Source organism: Chlorocebus sabaeus, chromosome 6 (assembly GCF_047675955.1).
Source record: "Chlorocebus sabaeus isolate Y175 chromosome 6, mChlSab1.0.hap1, whole genome shotgun sequence".
Taxonomy (NCBI): Eukaryota; Metazoa; Chordata; class Mammalia; order Primates; family Cercopithecidae; genus Chlorocebus; species Chlorocebus sabaeus.
This window is the reverse complement of record NC_132909.1, coordinates 54,848,835-54,863,628: the sequence shown is the minus strand read 5'-3', so window position 1 is coordinate 54,863,628 and position 14,794 is coordinate 54,848,835. Positions and strand designations below refer to the sequence as shown.

The 14,794-nt window shown below is 49.5% G+C and overlaps 1 pseudogene; it reads left to right on the top strand.

Moving 5' to 3' along the window:
- Positions 1-11,569: 11,569 nt before the first annotated feature.
- Positions 11,570-14,091, top strand: LOC103233816 (C-type lectin domain family 4 member G-like; annotated as a pseudogene).
- Positions 14,092-14,794: the final 703 nt, after the last annotated feature.

The window sequence follows — 14,794 nt, the reverse complement described above, 5'->3', positions numbered from 1 at the left end:
AGGAATAGGGACTTTGTGTTTCACAGGGACACTGTTATAGTTCGGAAAGTTGAAAAATCCCAGAGATGGATGGTGGTGATGGTTGTACAACAATATGAATGAGCTTAATCCCACTGAACTGTACACTTACAAATGGTCAATGTTATGTTACATATTATTTACCACAATTTTTTTTTCCTTTTTTTTTTTTGAGACGGGGTCTTGCTCAGTCACCCAGGCTGGAGTGCGGTGGCGTGATCTCGGCTCACTGCAAGCTCAGCCTCCTGGGTTCACACCATTCTCCTGCCTCAGCCTCCCGAGTAGCTGGGACTACAGGCGCCTGCCACTATGCCCTGCTAGTTTTTTTTTATTTTTAGTAGAGACGGGGTTTCACTGTGTTAGCCAGGATGGTCTCGATCTCCTGACCTCGTGATCCGCCAATCTTGGCCTCCCAAAGTGCTGGGATTACAGGCATGAGCCACCGCGTCTGGCCGTTTACCACAATTTTTAAAAAGCTCTATAAGAAAGTCTATTTAGGAATTTTATTGGGATGATCATTTGTTTTACTGTAGGATTTTTTTTTTTGTGGGGGGCAGACAGAGTTTCACTCTTGTTGCCCAGGCTGGAGTACAATGGCATGATCTAGGCTCACCACAACCTCTGCCTCCCTTGTATTTTTAGTAGAGATGGGGTTTCTCCATGTTGGTCAGGCTGGTCTCAAACTCCCGACCTTAGGTGATCCCTGCCTGCCTCGGCCTCCCAAAGTGCTGGGATTACCGGCATGAGCCACTGTGCCTGGCCTACTCTAGGATTTTTAGAACGGAGGAAACCCGTTCAATGATTAGGAGAGACAAGAAGTGGAAATAAAGGTTGCATTACTTGGGGGTCCTGGGGAGGGAGGGCCTGGAGCTTCCAGAGGCCCCACACACACACATACACTCATACACACACACGCTCATACACACACTCTCACACACACACTCATACACACACACACTCACACACTCATACACACACACTCACACACACTCATACACACACATATACACTCATACACATATACACACACTCATACACACACACACACTCATACACACACACTCATATACACATACACACTCATGCACACACACACTCATACACACACACAAGTCAGGGAGAGCTTTTGCAGGGAGACAGAGGGGGAGCACCCAGTGTGACAATGCCATGATTGGGTCCAGGGTGTTATCCACACAGGTTTCCCTCAGGGAGTTTTAATTGGTGACTTTCATGGAAGCAGGTGTGAGTCTCAGGAGGTCATGCTGTGACTCAGAGGCGGTCACTGCACCGTATCTGCAGTCCGTGTAAGATGTGGATGGGTGGTGTGGGGATCTGCAGAGCCAATCAATAGGCTGTGTCCAGCTGCCCCATAGGCAGGTGGTCATCGGGGGGAAGTTGGATAAAGCAGATCTGGATTGACCACATTGAGGAACTAGGAGTAGGTGAGGAACTGGAAACTGTGTCAAGGCTGACTGAACCCTGTTTCTGGAAAGAGAGTCAAACATATTCAGAAAGGGGCTGATGCAACACAAATTAGAGGAATTCACTACGGCATTCGATTTATACATTCATTTTGGAAGCAATAACCTTTCTGAAATACTGAGTGTTTTGGGGGAAACTCATCCTGTGTCTTTCTTCGTTCAGATCTTAGTTAAGCATAAGAGCTTTACCCATATTCTTCTTATGACTGTTCTTTAATGTTTAAAAGTTTTTCTTGCCCTGTGAAGAGGGTTTGTTTTCTCCTGTGTTTGCAAATACTCATTACTTCAACCGAAGAAGGTAGCGGCTCCTTTTATAGAGAAGTCTTGCTGTGAGTTCTAATCACTCCAGAGGTTAAGCCTCTAGAACTTCCTAGATACGTGATTATGGCTTCAAACTACAGTCAACTTTGACTCTTGCTTTCAATATTTATAGGTCTTATTTATTTATTTATTTCTCTCTCTCTCTTTTTTTTTTTTTTTGAGACAAGGTCTCACTCTGTTTCCCAGGCTGGAGTGCAGTGGCACAGTCATGGCTCACTGCAGCCCCAAACCCCCAGTCTCAAATCCTCCCACTTCAGCCTCCTAAGTAGCTGGAACTACAGATGTGCACCACCACAACCGGCTAATTTTTGTATTGTTTTTGCAGAAATGGGGTCTCCCAATGTTGTGGAAGCTGGTCTTGAACTCCTGGGCTCAAGCAGTCCTCCCACCTTGACCTTCCAAAGTGCTGGGATGCACGGACATGAGCCACTGCACTGGGCTTCTTTTTATTTTCTTATTACATTGGCAAAATAGCAAGAGGGCCATCTTTATTTTGTTCTTGACTTTACCAAATATGGTTTTCATATTTAATTATTACGGAGTTTCTGTAGGATTGTGGAAATTGCCCCTTATCCCACCAGTATCAGGCAGCTGGGGGCTGTTGTAACCAATTGCCATGAACTGGGAGGGCTCCAAACAATGCTAATTTATTATATCACCGTCCTGGAGGCCAGAAGTCTGAAATCAAGGTGTCAGCAGGGCCATGTTCCATCTGAACCATGTAGGGGAGAATCCTTCCCTGCCTCTCCCTAGATTCTGGTGATTGCCTGTTGGGAGCTGAAAAGGCCAAAGGGATCGTGACCAACTCAGCATTTCACTGGAGGATATATGATCAAACAGCAAACTGTTTAGCATGAACGCAGGATGTGGGCAAACTCACGACTGCGCCTACCGCCAGAAGGTTTGCTGAGGGCAATCACTCCCTGGCACCATGCTCATTAAGGTTATCTACTGGGACATCTAGAACCTATTGCTCGAAGAATGCAGTCTCGCAAACCTGCTGTAAATCAAGCTGCTGACTGACAACCACTCCCGCCCCCATCTCCTTTACCCAATAAAATGCGAAGGGCTCTAAAGCTCAAGGCCCTTGTTCACTAGAAGCAAGGAGCCCCCGACCCCTTCTTCCAAATATACTTTTTTGTCTTTATATTTATTCCTGCATTCGTCATCCTTTGTTCAGTACAACAGGGATAGAATCCGTGGTAAAATGGCGGCCCAGAACAGGGACTTGAGGACCTTGCAAAGTGGCATCTGAACACAGGGACCTGAGGACACGAACGAAGAAAGTCAGCTGGAGCAGAGGAACTGAAAATGACAAGATGAACAGGGACTCCGGGACGAGTCTGCCAGCAGCGGGTATAGGGTCAGTGCCCTAAAGGGGTACTGGGAGCGATATAAGGTCAGTGCTCTAAAGAAGTACTGGGAACGGGAAGTTTTCTGAATCAGGGTAACATGGGGCAGAATTTGTCTGTTGAAGAAAAACATTATGTGCAGTTGCTTAAAGTTCTGTTGAGACAGTTGGGAGCTCAGGTTAATTTGCAGACACTAACCTCCTCCAGAAGCCACAAAATGTTATTACGCATCACCCGTGGTTTCCACAGGCAGGCACCCTTGATGTGGAAAACCGGGACAGAGCAGGAGAAGGATTAAAACAGGTTCATCAAAAAGGTCTTAAAGTTGATTCTTCTGTATTCTCCACTTGGAGTCTAGTTCCTACCGTACTTCTGCCGTTATCTCCTTGTTATTTTGCTGGACAGCAGGCTGAGTCTAAAAATCTGAAAGAATCTGTTGTCCCACCCATGGCTTCAACTGAAAATAAAAAAACAGGAGAGGGAGGATAAATATTGGCCTATACCGCCACCTCCAGTTGCAGAAACATCTGTAGCACCTGCTTCGGTAGCAGGAATAGAAACCCCAATACAAAGAATTTTACGCTCTGCCGCCGTAGCTGGAGAGCCCTTAGGACCTTGCGCTTTTCCTATTTCCCTAAGTCCTGATTCAAATAATCCACAGCAGTTTATTCATGAACACACCCCACTAGAGTTTAAATTGTTGAAGGAATTAAAAACCAGTGTAGTTAATAATGGGGTACAGAGCCCATTTACTTTAGGATTGCCAGAATCTGCATTTGGTGCTATGCGCCTTCGACCCTTTGATGTAAAACACTTGGCTCGAACTTACTTGTGTGCTAGTGCATATCTGACATGGAATTTAAATGGGCAAGAAGTGTGTTCAGACTAGGCTACACAGAATCGTGCTGCCGGACACGGAGACATTGCAGAGGATTTGCTATTGGGTAATGGCCCTTCTTCAGACCTGTAACATCAAATGGAACTCCGAGACGCTAAGCACGCCACAATTCTTGAAGAGGGAGTCACAGTACAATCCTTTTTACATATCGTGCAAGGGTCACAGGAGCTCTATGCGCAATTTCTTGCAAGATTACAAGAGGCAGTGAAGCGTCAAATTCCTCATGCCACTGCCGCAGAAATGCAAACCTTAACTTTAGCTTTTGAGAATGCACACGCAGACTGTAAACTTGCACCGGCACCCGGGAGGTGTACTAAAAACTTGGGAAATTTTCTCAGAGTTTGTCAGGATGTAGGAACTGACCTTCATCGCTCTGCAATGTTAGCGGAAGCAATGGCTGATTCAGTAGTTGGCAAATCTCAAAGGAGCTGAGGGTTAAGCCTAAAAGCGGGAAAATGTTATAACTGTGGGAAAACTGGACATTTTAAAAAGGAAAGCCGCCAGTTCTCAGGACAGAAAGTAAGGAAGGAGACCACTACTACTCCTGCTGCCCTCCTCCCCCCACCTTGCCTAGTTCACAAGACAGGAGGAAAGTGAGAGAGAAACAAAAGTAAGATAAATAGCCAGACAACCTTGGCACCACCACCCGGCCCTAGGAGTTAAAAAAAGTAATAATAATAACATCAACCCCTGGCCTAAACTACTTGTGTTATCTGTAAATTCCAGACACTGTATGAAAAAAGCATTGTAAAACTTTCTGTTCTGTTAGCCGATGCATGTAGCTCCCAGTCACGGTTCCCACGCTTGCTCGATTTGTCACGACCCTTTCACGTGGACCCCTAAAAGTTGCAAGCCTTTAAAAAGGCCAAGTATTTCTTTCTCGGAGAGCTCGGCTCTTAAGACGCGAGTCTGCTGATGCTCCCGGCCGAATAAAAAACCTCTTCCTTCTTTAATCCGGTGTCTGAGGAGTTTTGTCTGCGGCTCGTCCTGCTACAAAAGGACCTTACAATGCAGTATCCCCTCAGTGGAAAAAAACTCCAGGACTTTTATTTATTTTTATCTACCCAATAAAATGCAAAGGGCTCTAAAGCTCAGGGCCCTTGTTCACTAGAAGCAAGGAAACCCCTGACGCCCCTCTTCCAAATATACTCTTTTCCCCTTATCTTTATTCCCACATTCGTCATCCTTTGTTCAGTACAATAGGGATCGAGGTCGGTGACCGTTGCCAACAATCTTTGGCATTCCTTGGCTTGTAGACCCTTGGCTTGACTCTCTGCCTCTTTCATCATGTGGTTTTCTTCCCTCTTGCCCCTTTACACAATCTTCCCTCTGTATCTTTCTCCTCTTCATATAAGGACACAGTGATTTTGGATTAGGGACCACTCTCATGACCTTACCATAATGTCGTTATATCAACAAAGACCCTATTTCTCGGCCAGGCACAGTGTCTCACGTCTGTAATCCCAGCACTTCGGGAGGCTGAGGCAGGTGAATCACTTGAGGTCAGGAGTTTGAGACCAGCCTGACCAACATGGAGAAACCCTGTCTCTACTAAAACTACAGGGCATGGTGGCACACGCCTTTAATCCCAGCTACTCAAGAGGCTGAGGCAGCAGAATCACTTGAACCTGGGAGGCAGAGGTTACAGCGAGCCGAGATCTCACCACTGCACTCCAGCCTGGGCAACAGAGTGAGACTCTATCTCAAAAAAAAAAGACCCTATTTCCCAATTTTAAAGGTCACATTCACAGGTACCAGAGGTTAGGCATTCAGCAAGTCTTTTAGGGAGATGTAAATCAACCCACTAAACCGTGGATATCTTTATTTGCTCTTCATTTTACCTAAAATGTTTCTCATATTTTAGTATTATGTAAGATATTTCTGTAGGATCCCGGAAATTGCCACTTCTCAAATTAAGAAAGCTTTATTCTGTTCTCTGTTTACTAAGCATTTATTTTTTGTGCTTGTCTTCATTTTTAAATGAATAATGAGTGTTGAACAGATATATCTCGTAAGTGTAATGTAGAGAGGACAAAAACAAGTTGCGGAAGGATATAGACTATGTGGTAACATTCCTGTAAAGTTTCCAGATGTGCAAAACAAACCAACATAGGTCAGGCGCACTGGCTCACGCTTGTAATCCCAACACTTTGGGAGGCTGAGGCGAGTGGATCACCTGAGGTCAGGAGTTCAAGACCAGCCTGATCAATATGGTGAAACCCCATCTCTACTAAAAATGTAAAAATTAACTGGGCGTGGTGGCGTGTGCCTGTGGTCCCAGCTATACAAGAGGCTGAGACAGAAGAATTGCTTGAACCTGGGAGGCAGAGGTTGCAATGAGCTGAGATCGTACCACTGCACTCCAGCCTGGGTGACAGGGTGAGACTCCTTCCCCCTCCCAAAAAAAAATCCAAAATATTGTCCTTGGTACATGCATAACTATTTTCAATAGGATAAACACCAAGTTTGGGAGGGCGGTTAACTTAGGGAGGGGAATAGGAGCAGGGTGGGGTACAAGGGATCTCTACTCTATTTGTTATGATTTGTTGTGTGATGATGCTTTACTTTTAAGGTGATCTGAAATACATGAAGATGTCAAAACTTGAAAAAGCTGAGCGGAAGGCATAAGTATTTATATTTGTTTCTACATACCTCTTTGCATGCTTCGTAATAAAAAAGCAAAGCCAAAATTCACAGCAACAACGAATGTACCACATGCCCTGTGCAGTGGGCTGGCTTCCCTGGTTACAGCAATCCTCTCATCTCTGCAGAGAATGGAAACCAGAGTGGTCACGGCCTTGGAGCTGAATCCTGTGACTTTTACCTTCTTCCCACATTCACCCAAACCTCTTGTCCCTGCTATTCAGGTCCTTGTATGATGTGACCCCAGCTGACCCCCTAGCCCCAGATGATTGCCCCTGAATTAGTCTCGGCTTCTCCAACAAGTCCTGTTCCCTTATCCTCTATTCTTGCATGTGCTGATACCATATTGAGAACATTCTTTAATGTATTGATCTCCTCTGGAATAATTCTGAATCTTTCCTCAAGCATCACCTCCTCCAGGAAGCCCTCTCGGATCCTCCAGGCTCAGCCAGTGTCTCCAGTGGTCCTCACAGTCTCTTGTACTTCCCAGACTCATCATATTGTCTTCAAATTCCCTTGTTACATGTTCCCCGTCCACCTGAGAAACAGGCCTCCCTTCCTTGTCCTGGGCCAGGGATAGAGGGTAGAGGTCTGCTGCCTCCTTCTAGGACCTCTCTTCCCCTCTCAGTTACCCTGCAGTGGGATCTGGGCACAGGACATTGATGGGCAACCTTCTGGCTTCCTTGCTAAGCGGGACAGCTCTGCCCTGGCTCGCCAAGGCAGCTTCAGCCACAGGTGTATCCAGTAGAGCCCCACTTTCCTGCCTCCTTGCCTTTGCCCTGGCTGTGCCTTGTGCCTCGTGTGTCCTTCCTTTGTTGTCGAAGCCACACGTCTCATGCTATCTCTTCCAGAAAACCTCCTCCGATTTCCCAAATGAACTAATCTATCTCCTCTGTAAGGGCTGATGAAACACTGCCATCTAAATCCTTTCCCCAGAACACATTCCGATGGTGGCCTTGGACGGAGATTGTGCAATCCTTGTGGTTTTTTCCGATTTCCTCCCATTGAGCACCTGTCCCTGAAAGCCTCGTAATGAAGAGGGTGTGCCCTCCAAAAAGTTCTGCCCTACGGTTAAGCCTGCTGCTAAGTCAGCTTTCAGCGCCTGTTGACATGGCTCTGTTTCTGATGATGAAAGCAAGATGAGTCAAATGGTTTGGGAACAAGGGAACTTCTAGAAGGAAGAGTCTAGGAAGCTAAGTTTTGTTAACCCTTCAGCGTCTCCTAAGCATTGCTAACTTTTAATGTTTAACCCTTCCTCCTCCCTCTGTACCATAGACATCCATTCTGATGTGTTTGATACATGCCCTTACATTAGTTTTTTAAAGAAAATACGCTTACGTTTGCGTTTCTTATTGCTATAAATTTACGGGGTACAGGTGTAATTTTGTTGCATGCATAATTTCAAAATAGTGAAGTCATATCCTTAATGTTTATACATACTTGGAGTGTGTGTGTGTGTGTGTGTGTGTAACTGAATCAAATTCTTTCTGCTTCTCCCAGCTCTAGGCTACTGAGCATCTGGACTGCTGCTGCCTGGACAACGAGTTTATTAGTGATTTTTTTCATGTGTGTACTCACCACACTTTACTTACTCTTTGCCTGCTCAGGGGCTTGTAGGTTTCCCCCAACTCTGCTACTGTAAACAACACTGTGCTGAACATCCTTGTAAATGCCCTTGGGGAAACCTCCAAAAAGTATCTCTTTTTAAAATATCAGAGAGTATATGCCACCTGTATTTCACTACATACTTCCAGACTGTCTTCCAAATTACTGAACTAATTCATACTTCCACCAGCAGTGAGCAACAGTTCCCACTTTCTCATATCTTCACCAACACTTAATACTATGCACCTTTTTAATGGTTGCTATTTTAATTGGTATAAGGTGGTACCTCATTATTTTTTCTACAGTTAAGTAGACATTAAGCTTTCCTGAAATATGTGCTCAATCTTTGGCTTCTTTTATGAATTGCCTTTTCATTCCCCTGGCCCATTTTTCTATTGATTTTTGTGTGTGGGTTTTTTTCTTTTTTCTTTTTGAGACAGAGTCTTGCTCTGTCACCTGGGTTGGAGTGCAGTGGCACAATCTTGGCTCACTGCAACCTCCTCCTCCAGAGTTCAAGCGATTCTCCAGCCTCAGCCTCCTGAGTAGCTAGGATTATAAGTATGTCCCACCACACACCTGGCTAATTTTTGTATTTTTAGTAGAGATGAGGTTTCACCATGTTGGCCAGGCTGATCCCGAACTCCTGACCTCAAGTGATCAACCCGCACCAGCCTCTCAAAGTGCTGGGATTACAGGCATGAGCCACCATGCTCGACTGTCTTTTTTTTTTTTTTTTTTTTTTTTTTTTTTTTTTAATTTGCAGAAGTATTTTTGCATATTCCTGGAATAAACTGCTTTTTTATTTTATAAGCAGCAATTATCTCCCCCCATCTGCTACTCACCTGTTAATTCTATCTACTATGTCCTAGGTTTAACAGAGATTCTTAATTTTGATATAGTCAAATGTATCTTTTCTTCTCCTTTGCTATGGGATCAACTTCAAGTTTTTCTCAACTCTAGGCCACAAAGACAAGTGCCTACTTTTTCTTTAATTAGCCTAACAGTTTTGTCTTTTATCATTAGCTCTGAGATGCTGCTGAATTCCAGATTTGTATATGTTGTAAAGGAGGAGTTTTTTCTCCATATACTGAACCAGTTTTCCCAAAATCTTGTTCTACATAATCCAATTGTGTTATATTCTTTCCATTTAATCTAGTTGCCTCTTTCTACACCAACACCACACTATTTTTTTAAATTAATGTTTTATCAAAATATGGTTTACAGTCTGGTAGGGCGAGTCTTCCTATATTAACTTTTTTTTCCCTAAAGTGACTTACAATTCATGAAAAATTATTCCTCCACATACATTTTAGAATAAATTTGTTAAGGTCCTCAAAGAAATTGAGCTGGAATTTATATTTAGTTTGTAGTTAATTTGTAGGTTAAATTGGGAAGAATTGGTACCTTTATGGGTTTTTTGTTTTTGTTTTTGTTTGCTTGTTTACTTTGAGATGGAGTCTCGCTCTGTTACCCAGGCTGGAGTGCAGTGGCGCAGTCTTGGCTCGCTGCAACCAACTAAAAATACAAAAATTAGCCAAGCGTGGTGGCACACACCTGTAATCCCAGCTACTCGGGAGGCTGAGGCAAGAGAACTGCTTGAACCTGGGAGGCGGAGGTTGCAGTGAGCCGAGATTGCACCACTGCACTCCAGCCTGGCAAACAGAGGGAGACTCTGTCTCAAAAGAAAAAAAGAAAAAGAAAGTTGAGGCTTCCTGAAGCTACACACTACACACCCCCATCCACCACCCACCGAGTGGTAGAGTCCTGCCGCTCAGCAGACCACCTCCTCACCAAAACCTGTGTTTGCTCTCTTCTGGCACGGAGGGACTGAATCAACGTCAGGTTCAGACCCAGCCTCTGAGGAGGGACCTGAACCGGCCTGGGGAGCTACACCTTGGGGGCTTTCTCAGGAGCCAGCAGAGAAGCCTCAGGCACCAACCTGGGGATGGAGCCGCAGCGACGAGGACCAGGAGGCTGGAACTACCCCACCTCACTCCCAGCCCAGTTCAGCCCAGCCCAGCCCAGCCCAGAAAGGGCCCAACCCTGTGATTGGTCCTTGGGTACCTGTTGCCAGGAATTGAGGCCAAGAAAATGAGAAGGAAGGAAGGGAGTGCGTAGGTCCAGTGAGGACAGGGGTGAAATTTATATCTCTGCCAGGGACTGGGTGCCTGCACCGCCATGGACACCACCAGGTACAGCAAGTGGGGCGGCAGCTCGGAGGAGGTCCCTGGAGGTATGAGCAACCAGACTGCCTCATCCCTGTCCCAGTGTCTGGGGTTTGATGGGGGAGGGGAGGGAAAAGCCAAGACGGGCCAGGGTCGTGGGTGCAGGAGAGACACCACAGGCCACAGAGCCAGTTGGACCAGGGTCCAATTCCCACTCTGCCACTTAGAAGCTGTGTGACCACAGGCAAGTTACTTAACTTCTCTGAATCTCAGTTTCCTGGGAGGAACCCAGGCCTCCAGGGCTCAGTCCTGGGGGACCCAGCATGCCGTCCTTATTCTGCCAGGGCACTGGGGACGCTGGGTGCACTGGAGCCGGAGACCCCTCTTCCTGGCCCTGGCTGTCCTGGTCGCCACAGTCCTGTGGGCTCTGATCCTGAGTATCCTATTGTCCAAGGGTGAGTGACCCTCAATGGGGAAGCGTTGCGTCCGACCCCGCGGGTACACAAAACCCTCATTCCATGGCGCACCAACTGCGCCCTGGTGTCCTGCTCGCGTCTGAGTGTGAGCAGAGTGTGTGTACATCTTCGGGCTGTGTGCACTCACGCGTGTGCACAAGGCGTACTCGTATGTGTGCGAGTCCCCGCGCGTTTGTCTCCCGTCGACTTGTGTGCACGTCGTGTGCGCTCTACGACTGCCGGCTCGCTCCGTGGTTTCGAGTCGGGGAACGCCGCACCGACCGGGCGACGGGAGGATTCCCCAGTCCCTGGCCTTGCCTGCAGGAGCCTCTCTCCGCAGCCTTCACGGAGCGCGCGGCGCTGCTCGGCTGCCAGGACCTGCTGAGGAAAAACGGTGCGTGCAGAGCCGGACGCCTGGGCCCCCGGGGCATGGGGGGCAGGAGCGTCTGAGACCCCGGAGATGGAGTCTCGGGTGCGTGGGGGCCCTATGGTCCCTGAGGCTGGCCCCGGGGTGGGGAAGGGGGACCCTAAGTCCTCCCAAGTGACCCGGCGGGCATGCGTTTTGGGGCGGGGGTCGTTCCAGCCTCCAAGCAGACGGCGGCGCTGGGTGCCCTGAAGGAGGAGGTCGGAGTCTGCCGCAGCTGCGGTGAGGAGGCGCAGCGGAGGCTGTGGGCGCGCAGGGGCGGGGTCTTGTGGCCAGGATGGGAGCGGGGACGGAGGCGAGGCCTGCGGCGAGCCGGGCGGGACTGGCTGGTCTCCGAAGTCCCGCCCCATCCTCGCCGTCTTCGCCTCTCTGGTCCAGCTGCTCTCAGGCTCGCGGACGCAGACGCAGCTGCAGACCACGCGCTCGGAGCTTGGGGAGGCGCAGGCAAAGCTGATGGAGCAGGAGAGCGCCCTGCGGGAACTGCTTGAGCGCGGTGCGTGCCTGACGCGACGCCAGCCCTAAGTCCTGGCCGTGTCCCCGGACCCCGACCCCGTCCTGAGTGCTGACCCCTGACCCCGATCATGCACCCCGTCCTGACCCTGACGCTGCACTCTGACCTTAACTGCCACTCCTAGAGCCGGCCACACCTGGACCCTGCCCAGTTGTAACCGTCCTCGACCCTGTGCCATCCTGGTCGCCGGCACCGAGGGTACAATGACTACGGACGGGGGTCCTGACCTTTAGCTAGTCATGATCCTGCTCCTGACCTTGAGGCCAGTCAAAATCCCCATTCCCTTGACCCTACAGTGACCCAGGGCTTGGCTGAAGCCGGCAGGGACCGCGAGGACGTCCGCCCTGGGCTGTTCCTGGCGCTGGAGGCAGTGAGGCTGCAGAACAGTGAGGGTGACGGGGAAAGGGGGGTAGCGGGGGAAGGGGGGGTGGGAGGGTGTAAGTGGACCCTGCCCGTGTGCCTCGCCGGCCCCCCTCTTTGACCCTGGCCTGGTCCTGTGGTTCCACCCCTGGGCCCTTGGGGCCAAACCCCTACCCCCTGCATCCTCTCGGTTTGCTCCACCTCTCTGACCCTCGCCACCCCGCAGGTGCCTGTGAGCCGTGTCCCAAGTCGTGGCTGCCCTTCGGGAGCTCCTGCTACTATTTCTCTGTGCCGAAGACCCACGTGGGCAGAGGCGCAAGGCCACTGCGCCGATGCCAGCGCACATCTGTAGGGGGCCTGGAGGAGCAGGTGTGCAGGAGAAGGGGGCGTTCACCCAAGGGGGCGTGGCCGGGCGGTGGGGCGGTGCGGGAGGGGGCAGGACTCTGTAGGCTCAGGTGTCTCCTCCTTTCTAGGACTTCCTGAGTCATCACACTAGCGCCCTTGAATACTGGATCGGCCGCAAGGCGGTGCAACACTTGTGCAAGGTTCAGGGCTCCTCGTGGGTGGACGGAGTCCCACTCAGCTTCAGGTCGGGGAAGGCCTCCTGGTGAAACCTGGGGCCACAGGTTAGACTCTAGAGGACATGCTTTGAGGCCGAGGCGGGTGGATCACCTGAGGTCAGGAGTTCAAGACCAGCATGTGAAATGTGGCGAAACCCCGTCTCTACTAAAAATATAAAAAATTAGCCGGGTGTGGTGGCGCACCAGCTAACCCGGGAGGCTGAGGTGCGAGAATCACTTGCACCTGGGAGGCAGAGGTTGCAGTGAGTCGAAATTGCACCACTGCACTCCAGACTGGCAGAGGGAGTGAGACTCCGTCTCAAAAAAAAAAAAAAAAAAAAAAAAAAAAGACCTGCTTTGGCCAGATCTCAGGGACCCACTTGGCTGGGACTCCATTCTTAGGAATGGGCAGGCTAGACCCCAGGAAGTGTCCTTGGGTTAAATTCTGGGCGTTAGTAAGTTATATCCCAAGTGTACACTCAGGTTAGACACTTACGGTGTCTAGGGTAGACCCAAGCAATAAACAGGCTAGAGCCTGGGATGGAAGAGGGAAGTCCCGAGTCCATCCTCAGCCTAGATTCCCAGCAACACCCCCCACCATTCAACTGCTGCAGCCACTGGTTACAGGGGGACCCCAGTGAATCTTGGGGGTGCGAGGCCTGTGTCATGATTCTGGGCACAGGGCTGTGGATGGACCCACCATGTGATGAGAAGGCTGGCTGGATCTGTGAGAAGAGGCACGGTGCTGAACCCGCCCGGTGTTCCAGAGCCATGCCCAGTGCCCAACGGGGTGCTATGCACCATCCTGGCTCCTGGAACCCACTGGCAATGATTTTCTTTTCCCCATCCACCACTGTGAGAACCCATCGGCCAGACCCAGCCCTGTCTAGTGCCTGCACTCTGGGACCTCTGCTCTGACCTCATGGAGACCTAACCTAACCTTCACTGGCTCCAAAATCTCCATTTCTGGATCCCAGTCGTCTGACCCCACCTCTCCTCCTAGCCAAGGTCAGGCAACTGAGGAATGGAGCTATTTGGTTTTCCTGCACTTTCCTGCAAAGGGGAGAATGGTACTTCCTACAAAGCTCTCTTCGCAGCCTGGGGGAGCATCAATAAAGGTTTGAGAAGTGGATCCAGGCTCCTGGCTCTGGTGAGCTCTTCCTTCCTTCTTTCTTCCCTTCTTTTCCCTTCTCTTCCTTTCCCTTCCCTTCCCTTCCCTTCCCTTCCCTTTCCTTCCCTCCCCTCCCCTCCCCTCCCTTCCTTTCCTTCCTTCCTTCTTTTCTTCCTTTCTTCCTTCTTTGGAGATGGAGTCTCACTCTGTTGCCCAGGTTGGAGTGCAGTGGCGCAATCTCAGCTCACTGCAACCTCCACCTCACAGGTTCAAGGGATTCCTCGTGCCTCAGCCTCCCGAGTAGCTGGGATTACAGGTGTGTGTCACCATGCCTGGCTAACATTTTATTTTTTAGTAGAGACGGGGTTTCATCATGTTGCCCAGGCTGGTTTCAAACTCCTGACCTCAAGTGATCCATCTGCCTCAGCCTCCCAAGTGGCTGGGATTAGAGGCGTGCACAACCACACCTGGCTCATTTTTGTATTTTCTGTGGAGATGGGGTTTCACCATGTTGCCCATGCTGGTCTCAAACTCCTGGGCTCAATCGATCCACTCGCCTCAGCCTCCCAAAGTGCTGGGATTACAGGTGTGAACCACCTATGCCCGGCCCTCTGGTGAGCTCTTCTAAGCTTTATCCCAGAGGCCCTGATATGAACCCTGTGAGTGACCCGGATCTCTCTAACTGACCTCATAGTCCTATGATGCTTCCAAACCCAGTGAGTAACCTGCACTAGGCCAGGAGGGCTTGAAAGTAGGGGCAGTTGCCCCCTCAGCACTGTTAAAATTCTCAGCCCCCTGACACAGAGTTTGGTTCAGAGGCTGCTGGGGACACAGGAATGGGTCAAACCCAGTCCTTACCCCCAGGACCTCCACATTCTGGTCTGGCTGGG